The sequence below is a fragment of the Halichoerus grypus genome, chromosome 2, assembly GCF_964656455.1.
Source record: "Halichoerus grypus chromosome 2, mHalGry1.hap1.1, whole genome shotgun sequence".
Taxonomy (NCBI): Eukaryota; Metazoa; Chordata; class Mammalia; order Carnivora; family Phocidae; genus Halichoerus; species Halichoerus grypus.
In genome coordinates this window covers 84,970,339-84,991,703 of record NC_135713.1, presented here as the reverse complement: position 1 = coordinate 84,991,703, position 21,365 = coordinate 84,970,339, and the positions used below count along the sequence as shown (strand labels likewise).

The following is a 21,365-nucleotide window of genomic DNA, read 5'->3' as shown; positions in this document are numbered from 1 at the left end:
CATAGCAAATCATCATTCTCTGAGGGTGGGTTAGATCTTTAAAAAAAAAAAAAACTCCTTGAACAAATAATTATTAGGTGCTTACTCAGTGGCAGGCAGTATACCAGGAGCAAGGAGCAAGACAGACATGGTTTCTGCCTTCGAAGACATTTAAGATCAAATCTGAGATGAATGTCTGAGCCCTGGATAATACCTTTACTGATAAGAACAAGATGTGACTGTACAGTGACAATCTTAACTGCCTCAAATGACAATTTTAAAGAAGAGATTTAAAACATTTTGAGTAATGGCAGCATCTCTGGAATAACTCTCAAACATACTAACTATAAGACAAACACTGACTTTTTATGCATACAGTATAGTGCTATATAGTTTATAAAACATTTTATATACATTATATCACTCTCTTCTCGTAGGAATTCTGGATTATCAACTGGGTTTGAGTAACACTTAAATAACTGATCTCTAGGTGTCTTCTAGTTCTAAAAGTCTGTGATTCCTTCGTCCGTACCTCCATCCTTTCACACTGTATCGTGGTTCATTACTTTAGAATAGTTCCTTGTGATCTATCTGGCTGGGGACCTTCCACCGTGAGATGGGTATCCAATATCTTCTTTCCTGGGGTGAGGAGCAGAGACTGAAGTTGAAGTCCAAGGTGAGGGAACTCCCCTGGGAATGTGGAAGGGTCTGAAATGTCAAGTTCACAAGATCAAGTAGAGCTAGAAACAGACTCAAAGAAAAATGCTGGTTAGACAGAGTAAAGAAGTTGAAGAGGCAGAACCTAGAAAGTTACCTGAAGAAACAAGATTTCTTTTTTTGGATGCTAGAGACAGAGCCCAGAAACCATTAGAGTGATAAGCCAAAAGTGTGAACAATTTTTATTTTATTTTATTTTATTTTATTTTATTTTTTAAGATTTTATTTATTTATTTGACAGAGAGAGCGATAGCCAGAGCAGGAACACAAGCAGGGGGAGTGGGAGAGGGAGAAGCCGGCTTCCCGCGGAGCAGAGAGCCGTATATGGGGCTCGATCCCAGGACCTTGGGATCATGACCTGAGCCGAAGGCAGATGCTTAACGACTGAGCCACCCAGGCGCCCCAACAATTTTTATTTTATTTTTAAGATTTTATTTATTTATTTGACAGAGAGAGACATAGCAAGAGAGGGAACACAAGCAGGAGCAGTGGGAGAGGGAGAAGCAGGCTTCCCGTGGAGCAGGGAGCCCTATGCGGGGCTTGATCCCAGGACCCTGGGATCATGACCTGAGCCGAAGGCAGATGCTTAACAGCTGAGCCACCCAGGCGCCCCTGAACAATTTTTAAAAATTGGCTTCCCCACCGACCAAACCCATCAGTGGTTAAACAGCAAAAATAAGAGAAAATGCAGCTCTGTTGTAAACCCTGACCTCATCAGCTTTTCCAACAGTAGCTCATTCTCATAAGAAAATGGAGAGTGTTTATCAAATAGAAAATCTTTGACGTTCTATCATGATTTCCTGATAAAACATGTATTTACAGTTTGAAATTTTATCTCGATGTCTTTGGGCCTTTGTCCATATCAAAAATAACATATTTATAAATCCAATTATTAAGATTAAGTAAGATTATTAAGATCTAAAATATCTCTCTTCTGTAAAAATGTATACGTAGTAAAAATTAAGAGGTGGTTTGTTTCAAGACTTTGCTGCTCATCCCAGAAAATTAACTGGAGAGTTTGAGTATCTCATAGGCACACAAAGAGATAAAGTAGCCTTTGATGACTTTGACTACACACACACACACACACAAAGAGAGAGAGACACACACAATGGGGATGCAGGGGCAAGTAAATTGTGAGAACATTTCTAGGAGTTCTGAGTGTGACAGAGCCCCTCTGCAAAAACTTGTACTTTGGACCCAAACCATTTAACTGCCATGATTAGAGTTTACGCCTGTATTAAGCAGACTGTTCCAGGTGGGATGCAAATACAGTGGATGAAATTATGTACAACTCATGGGTAAAAGAAGTTTTGCTAATCATCTGTTTTAGTTTTCTAGTTCTGCTTTGGTGTCGTTTTCACCCCTGAGCACGTTTAGTAGCCGTGTTTCAAACTAATCTAAAAATTGATTTCACCTGTTTTCCTGTTTATTTTTCAGTCTTTTTCTGGAAGGTTTCTAAGTATCTAGGTGTTTTTCTTGTCAGCCATATTCCAGAATTTTAGCATCAATAAGTCTGCTTGCAGGCCTTTTTGCTTTGCTGCTGTTGTTTTCTTTCCCTGAACAAATTTATAACATTAGGTCTCACTTTATCGAGAAGCTTTATTTTCCATCTGCTCTCCATTTTTGCTCTATTATTAGGCTATGCTTCTGGTATTCTGATCCTGCTTCATTTCCAGGACTCTAGTTGACGTCAGCAGGGAACCTAGGCAGAGGAGGAGAGCATAATACTGGGCTTGGCTCCACAGACTGTTTTGGGAAAAGCGTCTGGTCTCTTGGAGGTGGGACTTCCGTTGGATGGACCCCCTGTTCTTTTCCTACAGACAGTGGAGCCTCTGTATCATATTTAATGCAACCACTGGTACAGGATGATGTACTTGCTCAACCACCCAAATATATTGACTTTCTGTTAAAAGGCTTTTAACATAAATTTTAAGAGATTAACAAAATACATCACAGACTATTGCTGAGAATGCAGCAATTTTAACTATGTTTCTCCTCCATTGATTTTAGTTAATATATTTTAACCACCCCCTTATTTTACTGTACCTTTTAATTTGTTATTCATTTGTTTGAAACCAGAACTCTGCTGAGGCGCTCTGGACCCACAGGAACTGAAATAGTTTGCCTTCATTATCTGGTAGACCTGCTCGAGTCTGTAGCCCCTGACAGAAACCACAAGACTGTACAAACTGGCAACTGTGGGTTTGTCTGTTCTCTATTGATTCTATTTCTGGAAAAAAACATGAACCAATGGGTGAACCATGTGACTGTACAACTTACCCAAAGCTCTCATCATCAGGGGTATGGAGACCTTTTGCAGACAGGTCATGATGGGACTTAAACACTTTTCTGTTTGCCTTTAAAACAATGGCTTTTGAAAGCTTTGACTTGTAAGTTTAACTCCTTATATTCTGAAATATGAAACTGCTATAGCATTATGGTATTTTATAGCATGTTATTTAAATTTGGTCACACTGTCCCAAACATCTAATGAAATATATAATATAGACTTGATATGACTTTGCTTATAAAACATCTTAGTTCTTTCTTCCAGTGTGAAGATTACAAGGCAACTCCACCATAAACTTTTAAAAGAAAACAATATTCACATACTGTTCAGACTATATAGCATGTATAGTTTATATAGCATCTGATCTAGCATTTCCTTCTCTTGAGCTTTGGTACTGGTGTTAAATACCAATGCTCAAGTAAGTAGGATGCATGACTTCTCTGTGGTATGGCCCTGATGAAAGGGTTCTGGTTTTGGCTCTAATAAGCTGTGTGTCCTTGATCTCTTCCTTCTCCATTACATGTCAAGATCTCTAATGCCTGTTCTAGTTTTAATATTCCAAGTGAATAAAAGCCCTTGAAAACACCAGAGAGATCCAGGTAGTGGAGAACACATCCTATTAAAGACATACACACACACACACAAACTCAACAGAAAAACCAAAATAGCTCCCCTCTCCTCCTCCCCCAACAATGACAATGCAGCCATCTGTTGGACGTTCCATTTCACTTAGCAGCTGCTCTCAGATACAGAAATCTGCATTCCTCTGGCTCATGCTGGTATGCATGCAGCATGTGTGGGTACTAGCATTTGACTCTCCCACCCAAAGGAATGGCTTTCATTGAATAAAAATGATCACAGAAGGTTTCTTACTCTCCCATCGCATATAATGCCTTTTTCCTGATAATAGGCATTTGGAGCTATCTCTGTTCCTCTGTGTATTAAAATAAATTCTCTTAGAGATATCCACATCAAACAATCATCTAAAATTAAAGAGAACAACCAGGAAACGGTTTCAGTGAAGCTCTTGTCTTGCCAGAAACTTCCGCTTTGAAAGAGAATGGAAGAGGTTGGGATATAAAGTTCCATTCTGCTTTTATTTTGTCAATACCCCCAACATTGCACTTAAGCACTGAGAAATGGTGTTGTTTAAAAGGGAACCAGGAAGCTTTCAAAAGCAGCATTAATGTTACCATCAAACTGAATGAAAATATGTAAGATGAGTCTCCAAAGGGGACAGAAAAGTGAAGCCCTTTAAATCCTCTACCTCCACCCCGTTGCCTCTTCTCCAGGCTGAAATTTTGTCTTCTGTGTGGTATATTATATAAAGTGGTATATCATTTAAAAAGAGGCACTTGGCTTGGGGGTTGGGAGGAGCCGCAGTTATAAACAACAACAAAAACCTACAGGCACTGTAGACAGAGAAACTTGGGTAAAATTGGATCTGCTTTTGAGTACATAATTTAGGACATTTGTTACGAGATTACTGTGGTTTTCTATAAATGTTAGTTTGCTGTATTATTTTCCATGAACTACTTTTCCAAAATGCAGAATATTTGGCCCCCCAAACATGGAAGCAGTAGAGCTCAGACGAGGCACTGATTCATGAGGAGTCACTCAGAAACAGCCGGTCAGCCATCTGCGGCCCCAGAGTCCTCTTATTTTTACTTTATTCAGCTAATTCTTTATGTAGAGGGGAAGAAGATGCATCAATCCTGGGAGAAGAGCATGGCTCATGTAAGAAAATGATGACTAACTCCTGCCCGAGACTGGTATCTGGTGGGCTGATGTGCTGATTTGGAGGGGCGGCAAGTTTCCTACGTGCATTAGGCTTTCAGCTCTTTACTACATGTGCATTATTTTCTGTGCATCCTGTTCTTTGAGAAAAGGAAAGAAATAATGATTTGCCATTGATTGTTTTGTGGGAGTTGTTCCAGATTAGAGCACCCTTGAGAGCCATAACTTGTCTTTTCAAGGCAGGCAGAAGACCCTGCAGAATCAAGGATGAGCCTGAAAGTCAGACCTGTGTGTGTGTTCACTTATCTCTCAAATGCCCCTGAATTAGACCTTTTAACTGCCCTAGATGCTGTGGTCAAAAAATGTTGGCGATAAAGGCAATGTCTGACATAGATTAAAAGATAAACCATGATTCAGTGCCATAATCATGTAAGTGAAAAATGCTGAGTAAGTATTTAGGCACTGCTGTTTTATTTTACATTTTGACATTACTATCATAAAGTTGTGGATAATTCAATCAGAATAGCCTTTTGCCTCCCAGAACAGGTAAGAGGGCCTTGTTGACAGAAGAGGGAAGATGGATGGTTATGGTATCCCTTCCTTGTGTTACCCAAAGCAGTTCATTTGATGATAGAGCCAGATGACTGTGTGAGAAGGAAAATGTTCTTCTAATTCTACGAAGAAGGCTCTTTGGTGCACAGGTATACGCTGCTCATAGGTAGGCATAATCATAGCTTAATCAAATTCTTCTGTGTCTCTGGAGACCACTTTTGGCACACCTTCTAATATTTTCCTTGAATCATCAAAATCTTTTACTCATTCTCCCCATAAACATGGGTATATGTGTGTACGCACACACACTGTGTGTAAATGAATATCTTCCTTATTTTTTTATCTTAGCTTGTTATCACTAAGTTTTTTAGTTTCCTTAATGACTTCTACAACTACAATATAAACCTTAATTTTTTCAGATTGAAAAGTAGAGAAGATAAACTTCTGTGCATTTAACCCGTGTAACATTATTAAACCCAGAACATGATTGACTGATCACCTTTAATTTTTCTGATGTGTAACCATGAAAAGTCTCTAGGACAGTTGACTAGAACAAAAGGCAAATGCGCTTTTAATTGAAAACGCATACAATTTTTAAAAAAGAATCGGAAAACCATCTGTACTGTAAACTTTTGTGTCTCTTATTCATTCCTGTTTACTCTGCTATTCAATCCAAATAAAGATTGTTTCCACCTCAGCAACACAAAAATCACATGGACTATCCTTCAGGCTGTCAGTCAGAGGAAAGATATACATATGCCCAAAGTATACACTTGTGCTTGTTCACAGTGTTATTTGGGGAAAATATGTTGCATGTTCTCCTGGCTCTCCTAGTTTTACATTTTGAATTAATGCAATTTATTCTAATTTATGACAACTGTTTGAAAGACTTGCTCTCCATTTTTCCCATTTATAAAGAATTATTTACAGAAAGAGGGAAAAGCAGGAGGGAAAGTAGGTTGCTTTGCATAGTCAGGTGTAAGAACTGAGTGGACTCTGTCTTGGAGTCAGCATTGTGTTCTAGGGCTGACTGTCAGGAGGTCTTTCGTAGCACCCTTTTCTGCATGTTTGGAGATAGGAATGAAACTAAGGAGAACCTTTCTTCTTCTAAAAGAAAGCCTTATACAATTGAGTTAATTATCTCCTCCTTCTCTCTTGTTCTCTCTTCCTGTATTTATATAGCAGCTATCACCATAGTACCTAACCCGTTGATAAGAGTGCTATTTTAGGGGAAAAAAAAAAAAAAAAGGAAGAATGAAAGAAAGAAAGAAAGGAAAAAAAAAATCAAGGCAGGGGAAAAAAACAAACCCAGATTCTTTCTTGTCCTAGTATAAGGCTCCTTTAGAGCCCAAAATCATGGGGAATCGCCATGATTTTAGAGGTCTTTTAAATAGCTCTGAATAAAAGGGATTGGCCTCACTGTACCTAGAACAGTGCCTCAACGTAGTAGGTATTTAAAGAATACTTATTGACTGGCATCACTAGTAGCTATTCCTCTCAAATTCCTTGTTTAAAAACAGTCTCAATCCCAAGTGCTCTGCTCTGCCTTGCTTATTCTAAAAGGATGCATGCTGGAGAAGGAGCTCAGACACAGAGACGATAGCTCATCGTGATTTCAGAGCCCATATAGGATCTAGGTCTCCCTTTGGGCTTTCATGAAATTCTATTGGCCTATGGTTCTTATCCTGCTAATTATATATATGCACAAAGTGGCATACGGATACATATAACTTCAGCTACTAAGATCCTTAAAAGAAGTCCTAAGTCAATAGAAACTAAGACTTATTAATATGTGCCAGACATTGGTCTCGTCTCATTTATATTAACTCAATTCTCATAACATCTCTGGGAGGTGTGTCTTATTATCATCATCATCATTTTACAAATAAAGGAGCTGAGTGATGGAGAGGTTAAGTAGTCCCTGATCCTATAGTTGGTAATGACCAGTGAAAGGGATTTGAACCCAGACAGTCCTACTCTAGCGTCCAGTGTTCTTAACTACCACACTGTGCCTCCTCTCTCTCAAAGTACTTATCAGTTCTGTTCTGGATCAGAAATTAGGGCTGGGAACAAACTTTTAGGATTATATGATTTTAGGGCCTATCTCTTGCCAGTACAGTAATGATCTGCTGAACCTCAAATCTAATCTAACCTCAAGGTTGGCAGCTGACCACAAGACTCCCAAGAAAGTACTATCCTAAATTATCCTTCGTTTATGTGATTTAAAAATGTTTAAGCAGTGCATACTAACCTGTGGAACCCATGGCCTTACACTAAAGTCATGCATTAATTAAACAGCCATTTACTGAGCAACTACAATGTAAAATTACTGAGGAAACAATGAGAAATCATTTTGCTTTTATGGATATATCAGTCTATTGGGTGGGAGGAAATTAAACACATAATTTTAAATGTTGCTTAAGTATGACTGGTGGAATCTACACAATGTTATGGCGTCAAGGAAGAAGGATTTTGATGTGTGGATGGTGGAGGTTAGTGCAGACTAGGGATCAGGCTAAGGCATGTACATGGAGATCTATGTTCTTGAGCCTAAGTCTTAAAAAATTGATAAAGATTTATGTAGTAAGAGAACTAGACGAGGACAGTCTAAGAAGAGGAAGCAGTTTGTTCAAAGACTTGAAGATATGAAAGATAATGCTGTAAATATGGCATAGCTGGAATGAGGTACCAAAGTGATGAGAGATGGGCTAAAATGGTAAGCAGAGATCAGACCACAAAGGACCACCTGTGACTTCTATTAGGTAAAGGTATGCCAAGATGATAAGCAGGGCACTAGTCTCATCAAACCTCTTTCTTGAAAATGAGCTCAGAAGTTGATGGCCTGGAGGAGGGTAAAGCTAAAGAGAAAAGAAGCAGGGAAGGAACCTTCTAGAGTAGTTGCAGGACCCTAAACATATTATAACATTTAGTACTCAGAACAATCCTATGTACAAGATATTATCTCCATTTTATAATTTTTTTAAAAATCTGGGAATTGTTGAGTAACTTGTGCAAGATCTTATAGCAAGTAAGTGACAGCTGTTTTAATTTCATATCAGTTGGACTCCAAACCCTACCCACTTCCCACTATATCATGCCATCTATTTCAGCGTCTTAAAAAAAAAGTCTACACTCTTTGAATCACTCCGAACTTGACTGCGCTGTCCAGATTCTCTTTTCTCACCCTGCCCATACGTTCTCAGCCTCTTCTGTTACGTACCTTCCTCAGCCTTCCTCTCGGTGCTTCCTGGTGCTCACTTCTGTCTGCAGCACTCTGCTCTTCTCCTCCTTCCTCTCTGCCCATCTCTCTCCCTGACTAGAGCCTTCTTTCTGAAGCAGTCCATACCTTCCACACATCCCATGTAGGCACCTGGGAACCATCCTTCCCCCTTTGTCCCTCTAACACTCAACAGTGAAGGTATCCCCATGTCCTTTTGTTTCCAGTTTTAAGTCTTTCTCAAGTTCCTTTGTTGCAGGTTTGGTTAAACTGATCATCACTCCTACCTATACGATTGCAACAGCATTTAAACTAGTCCTTAACTACATCTGGATAGCGAAGTGATGTTTCTGAGTAGAAATCTGACTACACTACTGCCCTGTTTAAAACTTTTTCTTGGCTCCCTATTAAAAGCAGAACAAAATATAATTTTCTAAGAACGATCTACAAAGTACCCCCAGATCAGGTCACCAATTCAATCTCAAACCTTATTTCCTGTTGCTTAGCACACTGTCTGGCAATAATCACTCAATAAACATTTGTTGGATGAATGATTGAATGAAACTAACTTGCTTAAACTGACATATTTAAAAGAATTAGAGGTACATGTGATCTAAAATAATAACTTCATTTTTTTTCAGTTGCTATCCCAAGGTAGCTAGTGATACTTAAAATATTTATAAACAAAGCATCAGCATTGACCAGTTAGAGTGGACACAGGCTGGGTGTCGCTCTTCATGTGCGCTCTGGCTAGACCTCTCGTTAGTGGGTAGGTTTTTATTAGTGGAGAGTCCCCTCAGTTGAGTTACTCTCATTTATAACAGGCAGAACAGCTTCTGCACAGAGTTCTCTGACTTTGGATATCATCCTAGAAGCCTCCTTTCACTCCAGCTGGCTTCCTCTCTGAAGCAGCTGAAGGACCAAGAGGGTGGAAGTAAGATTCATAGATGGGATCTGGGGCTTTAAAAAGAGAACAGCTCCTGTGTTCTTGGTGGATGTGATGCAAAGAGGAGCACCGCCCTTCACATCTGCCCTGCTCTCCCCACAAAAGTTCTGCAGAAAGACCTTTGAGGGTACACATGGAACTCCCCTTCTTTTGGAACCCTTCCCTTTCCATGGATTTTTCAGTCTCTGGCCCACTTTCCTCCCAGTCTACTTGTCTCTCTTTCTCACCTTTTTCTGTTACTTACGAGTGTTTCTGCCCATCCCAATGCCTTTTTCCTTCCGCTTCCCTCCTTCTCCTCTTCCACAAACCATCCCCATTTCCTTAACTGAATAAAACTGTAACCTTGTTTACTTAGCATTTTCATTAAATAAATTTTTAACACTTAAGGATCAAATAAATATTGCTTTTTGTGATTCCCTTTCTCACAAAAACAAAGTCAAGCCCCCCAAAGAGTTGCCTTTTACTCGTATAAAAAACCTTGAATGCATCAGTTTTTTGTTCTAATGAAGCAGTGATTTATTGAACCTAAAAAAACCCCTACTGTGGTCTGAGTGCTTCAACAAATAAGGCAAATGAGAGACTGGTACTTTTAGAAAGGAAGAGGGTGAAGAGGAGGAGAAAAGTGGAAGAGGAGAATTTCACAAATCAAAAGTTAAAAAGGAAGAAAAAAGAAAAGAAATTGGGCCAAAAAATAAATAGCCTGTAGTGAGTATACCCTCTCTTTGGTTCACAGTCTTGACCTTCTCAGCATAGGTGGAATTCCTATCCAGCCAAAGGAAGACTAGCCAGAAGGCCAGAAATCACATGTGGTTTTATTCATTAATTTTTTGAGCACCCACTATGTACCAGGTACTGTTCTAGGCACCTGGAAATCGTATAAGAATAACTTATGTTGTTGATCTTTTGCATTTCTTTTTATGTTAAGAACACGTTCTTTTCAGGGGAACATTTATTTTGTCAGCCTCCCTTTTTGTGAGTTGCTTTGTGTGCCAGGCAAAACCAAAGGCAAGAAGTAGGTAAAAAGCAAAAGAATAAAATCATGCACATAAAAATCTTATAAAGATTTGTATTCAGTCTACTGTGGAGAGAACGTTCAGCCCCTTTCTTATTGTGTTTGCATCTGTTTCCTTATCCCCAAAGGGAATTAGCCGAATAAACCCCTACTGTACCTGGTGGAAATAACGCACAGCGGCAACTTCACTTGTGAGGCTGGATATTAATGCTCATGTATAGGAGTTAAATATAGCACAAAGCGGGTGTGTCAAAAGGGAAAAACAAAGCAACTGACTCCACACTGCAAGGGGTGGGGTGGGGGAGGCGAGGAGATCATACACTTCAGCACCAGGATAAACTGCAAAAGTGGTAAACTGGTAAGAGGAGATTGTAGTGAAGATTTGGAACTGAGTTCATGCTAACCTAATATCCTCACTGGCAAACCCCAAGGATGCTTCCTAGATGGGTTTGAAGGAGGGTCTGGAACAGAGAGAAATCTGTGAGGATGTTGATGAATAAGCAGGCTCAACAGGAAAGTTAGGGTTCTCTAAGTTTTCTGGTTCTTTTCCCACTTCAAACAGGAGATGGGTACTAAGTCCATACACCGCTGGCTACAACCAGTAGTAGTATATGCTGGTCCTGTAAATCTACATGGTTCCCATTGCCTGATTGTTAGATACCACTCTGAAAAACCGTGGAAGTGCTTCATGGGCAATGGCTTAAATGAAGGAGGCTGTTCTGAGAAATTGATCCATGGTCAGGAGATTTTTGCCTACAGCCATGGAAATTCTGGCTTCAAGATGTACCCCATCCTTTCCTTACGACACCGTGTGATGTATGAATCAAAGCACCGGATGGGGAGTTAGGAAAACTGTATTTAAGAAGCGATTCTTTCATTACACATCTATGTCATCTTGAAAAGTAAACTTCTCAGCATGTTGTTTGTTTATTTTCATTTCTATAGTAAGACAGTTAAACCAGATGACCTCTGTTGTTCTTTCTGGTTCTGACATTCCAGATTCTGGGTAGGTTAATTTAAAATGCCCCCACTTATGACCAAATGTAGAAGTTGTGGTGAATGCGTCATCCACAGGGGACGACAACATGGCCATCTGTGCTTGGAGCTTGCTGTGGACGAGCCTAACCTTCCTCAAGACACTGATCATCTCCTTCTGGGAAAGATTTTTTCCATAAATCAGAAGAGCTACCTCTATACCTGAGTGCAGCTGAGCGAATCCTACCTCTTTAGTTAACTGATACATCCCCTGGGCTTAGAACAGTCATTGGCACTTACTAAGTGCTCAGAAAATCTTTGATGAATGAGTAAAATAATTATCTCCTGGGAAACTGATACCTAAATGGGACTTAAAAGGCTGTAGAGGATAAGGAGCACTTCTTTCAGGGCATGCAATACTGAGTGTAACTGAGGATAAGAGCAAGAATTCAGTGTTCAAATCTTGACTCTATCACTTATTATCTTGCTGACCACAGGCAGATTACTTAATCTTTCCAAGTCTAATGCTCTTCCGGGGAAAGTGGGGTTAAAATGGTATCTCCCTCATATGGACATTGTGAAAGTTGAACAAGTACTGACTGAAGAGCCCAGTGACTAGCAAATAATAAGTTGTTAATAAATATTTACTTAAGTCAAGTTTGAACCTCTCCTTTAGGGCAGGACCAGAGCAGACAGTGATTTGAAGGGATAGAAAGCCAGGGATTAGCATGTGCTGGGCAGGGTGTTAGGCCATGAATAAGTGAGGCTGGGATGCACGGGTAGGCCCAAGCCTTAGAAGGCAGGTAGGTAAGAGGCTGGGGAAAAGGCAGAAGATGTGCCTTGCTTGAGGCGTTCCATCTGAGTTAAAATAGCAGGAGGGGGAATAGGGAGTTAATTAAGGAGAGAGCACTTCAATTTAGAGACTCTAGGGCCACCCAAGTTTTACTCTGATCATGGGTTAAATATCTGGTAGGCATCAGAAATTAATTCCAAGTTGCACCATGTGAGATTGACAGCACCCATATGCATTCTGCTTTGACACCATTGGCTCAGAAAGTTAAGTTGGCTGTAGAGACAGTTGATAAAGAAACTTGGCAGGGGCTGGTAGCAGAGCTACAGAGAAGAAATAAAAGCAAAGAGAGGAATAAGGAGAAGAAAATGAAGCTAAATAACACTGACCACAGGGGAAAAAAAAAAACAAACCTAAACATTAAAAAATGAGTAAAAGGCTTATTTCTCAGATCCAAGAAAGTTTATCTGAGGCAAAATAGGCTGATCCAGTGCCTAAAGAATTTTCATCTGTTTCCAAAGGGATCAGATCTGGGGCCTGCAATGAAAAACAAGCCACCTCCTTCCCCCACCTACTTCTCTTGGTTATCTAAGAGGCTAGAAAGAGTGATCATATTAAAACAGGATGGAACAATGCTAATATTCTCCAAAGAGTCCACAGGTCAAAGCTCAAAGAGAGACCTTAAAAAGAAAAGTGACATCAAGAATTACCTGAAGCAAACTGCTGGAGGCCAGAAAGCAGCAGCAAGCATTATGGTTTAAGAATAGAGAGCTCAGGGGTGCCTGGGTGGCTCAGTTGGGTTAAGCGACTGCCTTCGGCTCAGGTCATGATCCTGGAGTCCTAGGATCGAGTCCTGCATCGGGCGCTCTGCTCAGCGGGGAGTCTGCTTCTCCCTTTGACCCTCCTCCCTCTCATGCTCTCTGTCTTTTCATTCTCTACCTCTCAAATAAATAAATAAAATCTTAAAAAAAAAAAAAAAGAATAGAGAGCTCTGCCAATGTAAATGGCCCATAGGCATATTCTGTCCTCATACTGGGTAGAGATCTGCTGAGCACTTGCCACAGAAGAGATTCTGAACATGGAGTGGTGTGATGGTACAGCCCAGGTGGGTTCCCACCAGGAAATGTAAAGTAAGGAAAGGCCTTGACGTCTGGGGTGTCCACTTTATAATATAAACCTCACAAAACCTTGAGGGAAGGTAAATGGGAACAGGAATGTGGGAATCCAGATAGTGTATTCCCTAGGGGTGCCCTGCTTTAACACCAACTGTCAATCTGGACTGCTATTACAAAATGCCATAGGCTGGGTGGCTTAAACAACAAACCTTTATTACTCACAGTTCCAGAGGCTGGGAAGTCCAAGATGAAGGCATGGGAAGATTTGGTGTCTGATGAGGGCCTTCTTCCTACTTCATAGATGGCCAGCTTCTCACTGTGTCTGCACATGGAAGAAGCAGTGAGAGAGCTTTATGGGGTCTCTAATATAAGGGCACTAATCCCATTCATGGCGGCTCTACCCCATGACCTCATCACCTCCCAAGGCTCCACTTCCTAATACCATCACACGTGGGGTTATGATTTCAACATATGAATGTGTGGGTGTGGACACAAACATTCAGTACATAACACTACTTTAACCATTTCATTGTTTTAATTCTTTGAACTTTTCCCTTTCCCACTTTGAAACCCTAAGACATCTAGATTATCAACTAGAATTTTTTATAGGTCCAGATATTCTTTATATCATGTGACTTGCCTTCCTGCAGGGCTTCTTGTAACATTAGATGCCACCCAACTGGTATGACTTGTGAGATGCCAATAACATAAGTCACTCCATGCGACTGTCAGAATGGAGCTATTTTCCTTGTGGTGCCACACTTTTGGAATTCTCAGCCATGAGCCCAATCTTGCCAAAAATTTGCCTGATAGACCTTGGGGCTGAGATCCAGAACACAGGAGAAATAGGGCATGACTAAGGTCTTGCATTTGAGTGATTGGTGGAAAATCTTAGAAATGATCTAGATCAATGATGATAATGGTGGGGGCACCTTTATGAGATCAAATAGAAGATTAAAATTATAAGCCAAGTTTGTCCGTAATTGTCCTCAAATTTGTCAAATCTGGTTGTAATAAAGAACAAACCAACAGTAGTCTGAAGACTTGCCTACTCATAATGTTGGAGGAGATGCCCAACACTCAGTGTTTCGAGTTGGTCTCTTGCACAAAAGTCACAGTGGTGACTTAGACATTCTTTGATTAAATTAAATTAATGCAGGTAAATTGTTTTCAGGATATAAAGCAATCTAGAAACCGATTTGAGATCTGAGAACCATTTTTGTTTTCAATTACAGTCACTTATTTTATACAGGTTTATAAAGTTGACTCATTTACTCACTAAAAAATTTAAATAGTTTACTATAGGAATAATATAATTAAAATAAATAAAAATATTGAAAGCATACTTGAATGTGTTATTTTATTAATTTTATAATGAAAGTCTTTTTTCAGTACCATGGAAAATCTGCAGAGCACAGTCTGGGGGCTATGATTTGACCAAGCAAAGGATTGGTATGATTTGAAGGGGCAGTGGAGAATAGAATATTTGTTTGGCTTAAATTGGGCAATTTGATTTAAGAAGCACCAGAACAATACACAAAACTACATATGCCATCCAACCCTGTCAAGAAATACCATTCCAATGCTGCAGAGCTGTGCCAATTCAACTCAGAGTGCCATCTTCAGCCAGCTTCATATGGCAGTGAAGATTCAGTGAAGAGTCAAACCATTTCCAGTTTCCTTTAATCCCTGGGAGATGGATTTAAGAGGCCAATGTGCCTTTTCCACATTGCTGGGAAAATAGAGAAGCAAGCACAAGTCTTTGTGATTGCTGCTAACTTTATAATACTAGCAGCCATCAGGAGCAAGTGTCTTCAAATATATACTGATTTTTATTGAGGATTGCAAACTTTCAGATTCCAATTCTTTTTAAAACAAAGGAAGACAATGAATAATGAATAGCAACTTCAGAACAGGCAAAGCTAATTCTATTTTGAGGCTCCAGTAGGTATTCTTTGGTGATGTTTAGGTCAGGCAACCATTGTTGAAAAGTTACAGTCAGTTCTTGCAAGTTACTTTTCTATTTAACCAATAAGGATCCTGGAGACTTTATTATGACAATATGATGGATTCTGTGTTCCACCTTGAAAGGTCTTACTGCATGGCCTCCAGAAGGTTAGTGGAAAGGGCATTTATTGTCATTCAGTTTGTTCACTAGGGACCATAATAAAATAAATTCAGTGTTAAAATCGAAATGAATACTTTTGATTTTTGTAGGCACAGCCACAGACCTCACTTCAGCCAGAAAGCTGGGGCATCCTCAACCTTTTCTTTCTAATCCCTTGAATTTAAATAATCACCAATCCTGCTCTGACCTGCTTCCTAAATTGCTCTTTTTCTTCTCCTTTCCTCTCCATCACCACCGCCATTGCCCTACTTTGAGCTCTCCACATTTTTTCTGGAATGTTATATTGGCCTTGTTGGTGTTCCTAACTTTCTGTTCACAGCAATCCAAATCAGCTCAAATACTATCGGCAGTGCTGATTTTCTAACATTCCTATCACATAATATTAACCGTCCCAATTAAAAAAAAAAAAAAACAATAATGACAATTACGGTAAACCCAGAAACAAACTCCAGTGGCTTCCTATCACTTGTCTGATTCTTCACAGGACTTTCAGATAATCACATTCTGGGCCCTGCCTATCTTGCTAGCCTCATCTGCTGCCATACTCCCTCATGTTTCCAGTGCACTAGCCAGACAAAACTATTTGCAGTTCTCTAAACCTGCTAGGGTTCCTCATGCCTCTATACAAAACATCCTTCTTTAGCCACACTGCAAATTCATCTCTGAATCACCATGAGGAGAGCTGCCTGCCAACCAAGAACACCCTCTTTGAAATATTATGTAAGAGATAAACTTCATTCATATTTGAGCCCTTATATAGTTTTGACTCTTTTTGCTACTGTAGCCTGTCTTGTCCTAAACTGCACCTGTGTATGAGTTAGAAAAAGGTGTTCCTTCTAGGGGCGCCTGGGTGGCTCGGTTGGTTAAGCCTCTGACTTGTGATTTTGGCTCAGGTCATGATCTCAGGGTGGTGAGATCAAGCCCCGAGTTGGGCTCTGCACTCAGCTGGAAGTCTGCTTGAGATTCTCTCTCTCCCTCTCCCCTTGCCCCTGCTCTCTCTCACATGCACACACACTCTTTCTCTCAAATAAATAAATAAATCTAAAAGAAAAAAAAGTACAAGGTGCTTTTCCTAGAGGGTGCATAGCTTGCCTGTTGGAGGGAGTGAAAGAATGAGGCAACCCCTTCTGATAGGTTCTAGGTAGATTGATAAGAAACTCTCCCCTTGATGGCAACACGGAGTCACATGGCTTCACAGGCAGAGGTTGGGCTAGATTTTAGCTTTCATAGACTCATGCTTTAGAGTAGTACAGAAATTTCACGATCATATTCAGTGGTCTAGGAGTGCCCAGTGTGTAAGAGGAAGGACTTTACTAGGAAGTACAAAGATGAAGGACATATGGATTAAAACCTTGAGGAGGTATAAATAAGAAACTATAACTTAGAGGGCAATGTAATGAGCTATTACAAATGTACAAGTCATGGAACCTCCAAGGAGGGAAAGAGTACTTACAATTCAGAAAGTTTTATGTAGAAATTTGCATCTCCGCTGGGCCTTTTTTTAAAAAAGTTTTTTTAAGGTTTATTTATTTATTTATTTGAGAGAGAGCATGAGCACGCACTCATGCAAGTGTGGTGAAGAACAGAGGGAGAGAAAGAGGGAGAGAAGCAGACTCCATTCACTGAGCACGGAGCCTGATGTGGGGCTGGTTCTCATGACCCTAAGATCGTGAACTGAGCTGAAATCAAGAGTCTGACGCTTAACTGACTGAGCCACCCTGCTGGACCTTTAAAGTAGGTAAACTTTGATATTCAGAAAATGAGTATCAGAGAGCACAAGAACATTCCATTTAGTTGGAAGAGTGTGGGAAAAAATATTAAGGTGTTAAAATGTACCGTTACTTATCTGGGGTATGAGGGTGGAGGAAGATGAGAATGGAAAGATAGGCTGGAACCTTTTCATAGGGGGATCCACTGGATTTTAACATGAATGTTCTAAGATCCGTACAAAAATGGTTTTGAAGGGAGTAGCCTGGAGATACAAAAAACAAGTTAGGAAAGCTACTGGAATTATTTAGGCAAGAAATAAAGAGAATCTGAATTGGGCCAGTGGCGGTGGGAAGAGAAAGAAGGGAGTGGATTTTGGAAGAAGACTTGAATACTTGATGTGAGGGAGGACAATAAGGGACAAAGAATATAGGGTAGTATCTAGAGGCTGGGTGCATAGAGGAAAGTGATAGGCTTAACATACATTGGGATGCCATGAAAAGGCACACGTTTTTATAGAAGATGAGTTCAGTTTTGAACTCCTTGAGTTTGATTGGATCTATATACAGAGACAAGTTTTATATCTTGTGTCCATCTTTAGGTTGTAAATAGCAAACACTTAAAAAGCTCTTACTGTATTCAGGTACTACTCTAAGCACTTTAAACATATTAACTTAATAAATATTCAAGCAACCATGAGGTAATTACTAATATTGTCCTCATTTTACAGATAGTTGATATGCTCAGAGTAGTTCAGTTAGGAAGTGGCAGAGCAGGGATTTTAACTTAGGAAGTCTGACTCAAAAATTCATGTTTTGAACTGGCATGCTACATTGCTTCTTATAAACTCACTTATGGAAAGAAGACTTTAGAAAGCAACAAAGAAAGTATAGTGCAGATTGCGGATGCTTGGGACTATTTCTAATAATTATTACTAATCCAAATTCTTTTAGTGCCTTTTTTTCTCCTTAGTTGAGCATTAAGCATCTTTGGAAGCTTCCAGACCAATAAGGTACAATTTAATAGATAGTCATCTTTTCCAGATAGAAATATGCTTCTGAAAAAATTATACAAAAATATATGGGAATGCGGAAAAAGGGAGGATCTGGTATTAGGTTCTATCATAAGCAGAGGTGATTTCTCAAAATTATTAACACGTTGGTGCCCCATGAAGAAAGCCAGAATAGTTTGTCAGCCTGGGCTCTCACTCTTAGCCTTGTTCTTTATGGTTGGCCTTTAGCCAGAGAAAATCCTTCCAACTGACAGCTGTCAACTGTCACAGGTTACAGATTAAAGTGACAAACTATTCAGGATGATGGATAAAAATACTACAAACTCTGAGATCCTAAGAAGAATCCCTTATAACTAGAATCTCAGCAGTAGGAGTAGATGTCCATCTCTCATACCCATTTCCTGGAACAATTTTGGCTTTACTGTAGCATGAATGGTTGGAAATAGTTCATTATTAATACTTTGCAGTTAATCTGGTCTTTTTAACTAGAGTTTCTTCCCTTGTATATCAAATTGAGAGACATGATGTATAGGATAATAGCCCAAATCTGTCATGCTTTCTTCATATCCTATCACATTTCCAGTGAGAAATGACTGGTAAATTAATAATAGTAAACTGACATCTATATGAGGTTTGGCATGTGAACAAATCCAGTCAGGAGGATCAGTTGGGTGACTGTACACCCCAGTTTGCTCTGGACAGTCCTGATTTACCCTTGATGTTTCAATGTGATTATTAATAACCCCTCCTTCACACTCTCAAAAGTGTTCTGGTTTGGTTCATAAAACATATGGTTATTCCGACGAGGAAAGCACTGAGAGTCTTGGCCATAGAATTATAGACCTAATTCTCTATCCATTTAGGTAATTAAGTGTGGTCAGTTATTTGAAGGCAGTTTCAGAATTTCCTTTAAACAAAATCAAAGTGCAACAGTGAACCAAGAACTTTTCTCTATTTTTATCTTTTTTTATTTATAATTTGATTGTTGAATGATGAACAGCTGGATTGTTCAACTACTTAGGACAATTAGAAATCTAAACCTAAACAAAGGATATGTAACAAGTTATGCTATGATCTAGTGAAGTGAAGCACAGGCTATGAATTTCCTATTCCAACATCTATTCTCTCCTTCCTCCTGAGTACGAGAATTCTGAATCTATTTCGGGTGGTAAGGTATCAAGCTAAAAGACTATGTTCCCCAGGGTAATTTGCAGCAAGATTTGGCATGGTGATTAAGTTCTGGTCAAAGAAGTATATTCAAAATGTGTGGTACTTCCTGGAAGTCTTATTAAAAAAGGAGAGAGCAGAATTTTCTTCTTGCTTTCTGGAGTACAAAGAAATGACTGGAACTGGAGAAGTCACCTTCAACCATCAGTCAACACACTGAAGGTGGTGGGGCAAGCCAATAAAGGGGGCCTGGTTTCCTGACGATCCTGGAACCACTATGTTAGTTCTAGACTACAAGTCTCTGGATATCTTTCCTGCGGGAGAAAAATAAACTCTTGTTTATGACTCTGTTATTTTGCTTTTTGGTTGCTTGCAGGCAAACTTAATTCTTAATGACTCCGGGGGGAAAAAAATGAAAATTCCAAATACAGAGTTCGGAATGGGTAGCACTGAACACTGAGGAAAGTGGGAATGTGTTAGATGGGAAGGGGAGGCTATAGAAAGGGAAGAATCTCTTTCAAGTGTTCCTAGAACTTATAAAGGTGCAACTTACCATTTGGGAGAAATGAAACTACTGAGAAAATCATGTATCTTATTATGTATAGCAATGATGATACTCCAAGTGTGAGCAGTAAAATGCCCTGAGTATATCAGAAGTATCCCTAGGTGAATTAGAACAATAAAGTATTCAAGTGCCCACACTTCATCTTGGAGTCCTGGAATGTCTGGACAACTTTTTTTTTTTTTTTAAAGGAAGGCATATTATAAAGTACTGCAGTATCAATTGACTACAAAATGCTTTCACAACTTCCCAGAAGAGTTTCAGCTCGTTTCAGCACAACATGACCGGGTATGACTACCCATTACAATATGCTAGCACATGAATTCATTATGTGCAATATCTAAGCCCATCAATGTTGATCTAAGCATTTCGATGGCCAGAGCTCATAGATCCATCTAAATACAAAGTCTGAAGTTTTGGCTTTCAGGACTACATCACGGACACATTGCCTTACCTCTCTGTGGAATCAGAGGGCTTACACTTGGGTATCTAAGGGCTTGCTAGGACTGGGAGCAGATGGTAGTTTTTATATGTTCTTTTTATAAATTCATTTTGAGCAGTTTTTTTTGCATGAATATTTCATTTATGACAGGGTGCTGCTTAGTTATATAAAAAGTAAATACATAACGAGCGAGGTGTAAGTATAGCAGCAATGTAGTGTTGAGGCTAATGGGTGGAGAGGATTTTAAAAATACAAAGAATTCTCATTTTCAAAAAGAACTTTGCAAACTTTAAGAGATAAATGACTTGCTTCTTTCCTACTTCCTTTATTCCTCTCCCACCCCCCATTCCATTGTGTGCTAGTCCAGGCAAAGAGGAAGCTTTATATTCAAGGAGTCAAGCATTGGATTTTCAATCCTTATTAGGAGCACTATTTTTACAAGTTTGAAAAGGGGCAGAAACAGCCTATATAAAGTGAAAATAGCAAGGGCAAGAACCACAAACAGTAGCAGCCTAAGGTTAGGAGACCCTGGATGGCTGGATATACAACCAGCAGCAGGAAGAAAGAAGGATGGAAAACAACAGCTGCCATAAGCTTAAATGATGAGCCTTGATCTTCATAAAGGACAGGTGGCCAAGATATGCCTGCTATATACTTCCCATTGTGCAACATCATGTATATTGTCACCATGTTCTGGGCTTCAAAAACTGTTTCCAGGCTTATTTTGCTGAGAAAAAAGTGTTGAAGCCACCTTGCGAAAACTTATCAAATCCGACTTCTCTGTGGAGTTGTTTTAGCCCAAGCCTATAATATATGTTGCCACAATTAAATAGAATAGGTATTTCTTATTCTTAGCTCTAGCTTAACCTAAGCTATATTAGCTGGTACCTAAAACTAAAAAACAGACAAACCCAAAACTCCCCCCAAAACAACTGAAGTTTCGGCCAGTCCCTCAAATCTTGTTTGGTGGAAGAGTAGATGCTGTGGTGATTTTGTGCACAATATTTAGGAAGA

General features: G+C 39.6%; 1 long non-coding RNA gene across 1 annotated transcript in view; it reads right to left on the bottom strand.

Moving 5' to 3' along the window:
• Window positions 1-397: 397 nt before the first annotated feature.
• The window catches only part of LOC144381116 (uncharacterized), a 168,222-nt gene continuing 147,254 nt past the window's right edge, over window positions 398-21,365 (bottom strand). Inside the window, exons 3-4 of the long non-coding RNA XR_013445721.1 lie at window positions 13,556-13,655; window positions 398-618 (exon numbers count right to left, since the gene is read on the bottom strand). This is a non-coding gene — a long non-coding RNA (uncharacterized LOC144381116). The remainder of the gene's footprint in view (window positions 619-13,555; window positions 13,656-21,365) is intronic.